Source organism: Bison bison, unplaced genomic scaffold, assembly GCF_000754665.1.
Source record: "Bison bison bison isolate TAMUID 2011002044 unplaced genomic scaffold, Bison_UMD1.0 scf7180017864383, whole genome shotgun sequence".
NCBI lineage: Eukaryota > Metazoa > Chordata > Mammalia > Artiodactyla > Bovidae > Bison > Bison bison.
This window is the reverse complement of record NW_011494955.1, coordinates 1,241,867-1,248,021: the sequence shown is the minus strand read 5'-3', so window position 1 is coordinate 1,248,021 and position 6,155 is coordinate 1,241,867. Positions and strand designations below refer to the sequence as shown.

The window sequence follows — 6,155 nt, the reverse complement described above, 5'->3', positions numbered from 1 at the left end:
GCAGGAAATGCAAGATTAGTTCCCAAGGACAGAGGAGTCTGGCAGGCTACAGTCCACAAGTTGTACAGAGTCAGACATGACTGAAGCGACTTAGCACGCATGCACCATTTAAATAAAAGACAAGGAAAAAATTAAAAAAAACCACAGCCACATGATGATTATCTCACTAAGTGGAAAAAACTGGAACAGAAACCACAGAAATAGATCCACACTAATACAGTAAACTGATCTTTGAAAAGGGAGCAAAGGCAAAGAAATGGAGAAAGGATAGTCTTTTTCAACAAATGGGGCTTAAAAACATGATCCAGTGGTTAGGACTCCCTGCTTCCACTGCAGGGGAATGTGGGTTAAAATCCCTGGTTTGGGAACTAAGATCCTACAAGCTGCACAGCACGGGGAAAACAAAACAAAACACGTGATCTAGACACAGACCTCGCACTTTTCACAAATATTTTCTCAAAATGGATAATGAGCCTAAATACAAGACAGTAATAAAACACATAGACGGTAATACAGGGGACACAGACCTTGGGTTAGGCAATGATGTGTTAGACACAACACCAAAATACAATCCATGGAAGAAACACTGAGTAATTTGGACTTGACTAAAGTTTAAAATTTCTGTTCAGCAAAAGACGCTGTTAAAAGAATATGAAGATATTCATCATATGTCATTAGAGAATTGCAAATGAAAGAAACAACAATATACTATTACAGCATACCTACTTGAACGGCAAAACCCAAAACACTGACAACATCAAATACTGACAAGAACATGGAGCAACAGGAACTCTCACCTACTGTTGGTGGGAATGCAATATGATACAGCCACTTTAGAAGGCAGTTTTCTATAAAACTAAATATTCCCTTACTATGTGACCCAGCAAATCATGCTCTGAGGCTTGAACCCCAATGAACTGAAAGTGTATACCCACACAAAACAATGCATAATGCAGGTTTAGCCATAGGGCCGAAACTTGGAAGCAATCAAGATATCCCTCAGTGAATGGTAAACTGTGGTACAACCATACAATGGAAGGTGATTCAGTAATAATTTATACACACATCGTCACAGCAGTTTTATCTGTGACAGCACAAAACTGGAAACAACCCAAAGATCCACTAACTGGCAAATGGATAAAAGACAATCGTGGTATATCCATACAGTGGACGAATATTCAACAATACAAATGAATAATTGATACCTGTGGCAAAGTGGATCAGTCTCAAAGTAGTCATGGCTGGTGAAAAAGCCAGAATCCTCACTCCCCAGAAAATATGTACCACATGATTCTGTTTATATAAAATACTATAAAATGCTGGCTATTACTTGTGAATTGTGGGATGGGGGTTAGAAAGGAATGGGCAAGAAACAGTATAAAGAGACACAAGGAATCTCTTGGCTGTGTTGGATATCTCCATTATCTTGATGTCTGGTCTCATCAGTATATACACATGCTGAAACCTAACACATTTTATATTTAACATATATTGATTTCATGTCACCATACCTCAGTAAAGATGTTAGGAACTAAATATTCCCCATAAATATCCATATTTACCGTTCTTCTTGGAAAGTCCCATCTGCCAACTGTTCTAGTTCTACCATATCCCTCTCCACATAACTTAGGAGCATAAGCCCTGCCTCAGGATCAGCAAAAACTGCAGAGCAATGAAGGCCACATCCACTTCAGTCACTAGGAATGTTGGCTGGTCAGAGAAGCCTGAGCCCTGGATCTTTCTTCTGTCACTGCTGGGGTTCCTGCCTGTGCAGTGATGGCCAGATGTAAACAGCCTAGGGAGGTACAGGAATCCACAAACCTTTATTTACTGAGACAGTGTGTTGGCCACAGGAGACTCAGAGGTGTGAAGGCCCTGAGAATTTATGTATACTTTCATGCCATAGAGCCAAAATCACAGGGACATATACAGATGCTGCCTTAAGAACAGATACCCATCCTCTCACGAGCCTCAGTCATCCCCACTCCATTATCTCAGTGTCTCTGTACCAAGATGATTCCCACCTTTGCCGGTGTGAGTCCTATAATCTTCAAAAGGGACACAGTGCATTGACTCCATTCATAAGACCTTTCTCCAGTTGAAGTTTCTGGGCATTAAACAAGTTTAAGAGATGCAGCTAAAGGGTCACCAAAACTGTGGTATTCATGAGGTCCTTCTCCAGGGTGAGCTTTCTGGTGCTGAACAAGATGGGAGCTTCTGCTATAGGCCTTCCTCCATTCACTGCACACATAAGGCTTTTCTCCAGTGTGAACTCTCTGGTGTAGAATGAGGATGGAGTTGTGGCTAAAGAATTTCCCACATTCATTGCACTCATAAGGTCTCGCTCCAGTGTGAACTTTCTTGTGTTGAACAAGGTGGGAGCTACTAATGTAAGCTTTTCTTCATTCACTACGCACATAAGGCCTTGTTCTACTGTGATGTGTCTTTTGTAGAATGAGGATGGAGTTGTGGCTAAAGCATTTCCCACATTCACTGCATTCATAAGGCTTTGCTCCAGTGTGAATTCTCTGGTGCACAATGAAGTTGGAGCTATGGCTAAAGAGTTTTCCACAGTCATTGCACTCATAAAGCCTTTCTCCAGTGTGGATTTTCCAGTGCTGCACAAGCATGTGTTTACAGCCGAAGACCCTCCCACACTCGCTGCACTCATAAGGCCGTGCACCAGTGTGAATTATCTGGTGCTGGTCAAGTGTGTCTTTGTAGCCAAAAGCCTTCCCACATTTGCCACACAAATAAGACTTTGCTCCTGTGTGGACTCTCCTTTGTTTAATGAGGCTGGAGTTAGGGCTAAAGGATTTTCCACATTCAATGCACTCATAAGGCCTCGCCCCGGTGTGGATTCTCTGGTGTTGCACAAGGTGGGAGCTTCTGCTGTAGGCTTTTCCACATTCAGTGCAGTCATAAGGCCTTTCGCCAGTGTGAACACGCTGGTGCTGAACAAGTGTGCTTTTACAACCAAAGGCTCTTCTGCATTCATTGCACTCATAAGGTCTTTCCCCGGTGTGAGTTCTCTGGTTCTGAACAAGGTGCAAGCTTCTGTTGTAAGCTTCTCCACACCCACTGCACATATTTTGCCAGTGTGAAATTTCTGGTGGGTCTTTAGGTGAGACAGGTGAATGAAGGCCTCTCCACACTCCTTGCACACATGTGATGTTTCCCCACCATGAAGTCTTCTGTGATGAATAAGAGCGGATTTCTCCTTGGACAGATCTCCACACGGCAGGCACCTACAGGCTCGCACTTCAGCCTGAGTTATCTGGTTGTTGAGAGTGAAGGCGCTCAGGAAGGGCTTCTCACTGTCAGCGCATCAGTTCATCACTGTCTCCCTGGTGTCGCCCAAAGTCTAGTCTTTTACTTGCACATCCCGCAATAAAAGGTCTCCCTAACTCACGGACAGCTCTTCATACGTGAGGCCACATTATCATTCTACTGACAGGATTCTTACCACTATGTGGTTTCTGGTGCTGATGAAAGTTTTCACTCAACAGGAATCCTCGCCCACAGGGGTCACAAGTGTACAGGTGCAGTGAAGGGCACGACCCTGGTGTTCATCCAGGTGCTGAAATGACCTGCTTTCAAGAGCAGGTCACCTGTCTCACATGGGTGAGCTTTCTGGATAAGTGGACAGGACCCAAGAGTCCTGAACTCTGACACTAATTCCATAAAAACACTCTGCTCAGAAGAGGCCTCCTCATTGTCTGCTTCACATCAATAACCTGAAAGCAAAGAGCTGTTAGTGAAGGACATGCTGACTTCAGTAAGCAGCAGCAAGTCCATCACCTCCGAGTGTGTGACACACCAGTGAGTGAGTCCACGGGCCTCTGGCAGGATGAGGGGGCCAGGATCAGTGAGGAAGGGCCAAGTCAGTCCTGGGCCTTGGAAGGTATGGAGGACTTCCAGTGATGAGTAAAGACACAATGATGGTGAACAGTACTGGAAGCAGAGGCGAGGTCTCCAACTCACTCCTCTAAGAAGGGTTTAAACAGGGTCTAAACAGTTTAAACAGGGTTTAAACAGTACTCTTGCCTGGAAAATCCCACAGATGGAGGAGCCTGGTGGGCTGTAGTCCATGGGGTCGGTAAGAGTTAGACGCAACTGAGTGACTTCCCTTTCACTTTTCACTTTCATGCATTGGAGAAGGAAATGGCAACCCACTCCAGTGTTCTTGCCTGGAGAATCCCAGGGACGGGGAAGCTGGTGGGCTGTTGTCCATTGGGTCGCAGAGTCGGACACGACTGAAGCGACTTAGCAGCAGCAGCAGCTGTTGGTGTCAGGTGAGCTTGGCTCATTTGTCAGAAGGCTCTGTCCAGGCCCAGGAAAATCTGATTGCAATAAGTAGCTGGCTCTTCAGGACTACATATGGATATGAACACAGCTCATGACACATTAATGCAGCCAATGTTGCAGAGCGTTGCAGGGTGAGCAGAGGAGAATGAGTGGCATACATGGAGGCCGGAGAGGTGGGAAAACAGCCAAGGGATGGAAGACAGGAGAACAACGTCAAGTGCCAAGCATGGTGAGGAAAGGGAGAAGTGAGCACTGCTATGGGCCTTGGCAAGAAAACACCGGTGAACACAAAGCAGGCTGACGGTACAATGTGAGCCCAACCCTCAGATGGCTCTCTCTCAGCTCCCCTGCTCTGGGCTGTCAGTGTGGCTGGAGGCAGGTCCACCCACAGGCACCCGGGGCTCTCTGCCTCTCTGCCACTGGGCACCTACATGGGATCTGGAAGGTGGAAGTTATAAAAACAAAAAACAAAAAACAAACATAGCACAGGTGAGTGGCCCAGATAGACCCAGCTCAGAGAGAAGAGAAGGTTAACATTAAAAAGACAAAAACCACATAGGAGGACTTGGCAGAGCACCCCTATGCCCTCCACAAGCAGTGGCATGTCAATAGCGACAATTTCTGGCAAAGTCCGTCCCCGAGAACTGTCAGCCAGGGGGTGGGGGCAGGACACAGACACAGACACATCATGGGTCTAGAAGGGCCCAAGCCCGGGACAATCTGTGAAGCCAACTCGAGAGCCCTGAACTCTTAACCTCATCCAGAAAGGCTTTGGGCAGCAGGTGTCGGGACTGCTCAGCGAGGGGACACTATACACAGCCCTGGGCATCCACAGCCCCTACCCTGGGAACCAAGACGGGAGGGGGAAGAGCCCCTGATTTGGCAGGACAGGAAGAGCTGCCCCCAGGGCACCAGGGAAAAACCGAACCCAAGGACACTGCAGCAGGCATGTGGGCCTGTGGCAGGCGGCCTCTCCGATGGCCCAGGAAGACCTGTCACCTGGTGTTCTTGCCCTTGCATGAGCCACTTCCCTTGACCAGAGGCTGCACTGACTGACCCATTTCTAAGAACAGAACAGAGAAAAATGATGGGATCACTGTTTCCAGGTCGGGTTACAAAAAGACAAGCTACCGTCCTGGACATTCTCTCTGCTCAGAAAGAAGGTTCCTTCACTGCTTTGAGATGCGCTACAGAAAGGCTAGGGTAACAAGGAAGCCAGGGGGCCTCTGACTAACAGCCTTACAGTCCAACAAGCCACAAGAAACGACCTCTTGGAAACATAAAACATGAGTGAGTTTGTGAGTGAGATCCTCCCGAGAATGGCCTTCAGATGAGAACAGTTCGGCTGGGAGCTTGAGAGAAGCCTCATGGCAGACCCTGAGCCAAAAGCACCAGGTGAGCTGTGACGAGTTCCTGACACACTGAAACTTCCATAGGCCTTTTTACTGTTTTACATCACTCACTTTTGGAGTAGTTTGAGATGTACCAATAGGTAACTGAAACAGGGACTCACCCAAGGTGGCCACGTGTGCGAAGTTCTCCAGCATCACATCACGGTACAGGAGTCTCTGAGCTTCCTCCAGCAGCTCCCACTCCTCCCGGGAGAAGTACACGAACACATCCTCGAAGGTCACACCACCCTGCCACGATGGGGACAGCTGAGCCCACACACAACAGGACTCTCCAGGCCCCCCACTCACCTCCCACCCCCTGCTCCTCTGCTCCCCAGCCTCCCAACTCGGAGGCGATACTCGGCCATGACACCACTCCTGGTGCCCTCTCCTGTCCCTCTGATCACCGTGGGCAGCCCAGAGCAAACAGGCAGGCGGGCAGACAGAGACTATGTA

The 6,155-nt window shown here is 47.7% G+C and overlaps 1 pseudogene; it reads right to left on the bottom strand.

The window, feature by feature from the left end:
• Window positions 1-368: 368 nt before the first annotated feature.
• LOC105001657 lies at window positions 369-6,149 on the bottom strand (annotated as a pseudogene).
• Between the last annotated feature and the right edge of the window lie 6 nt (window positions 6,150-6,155).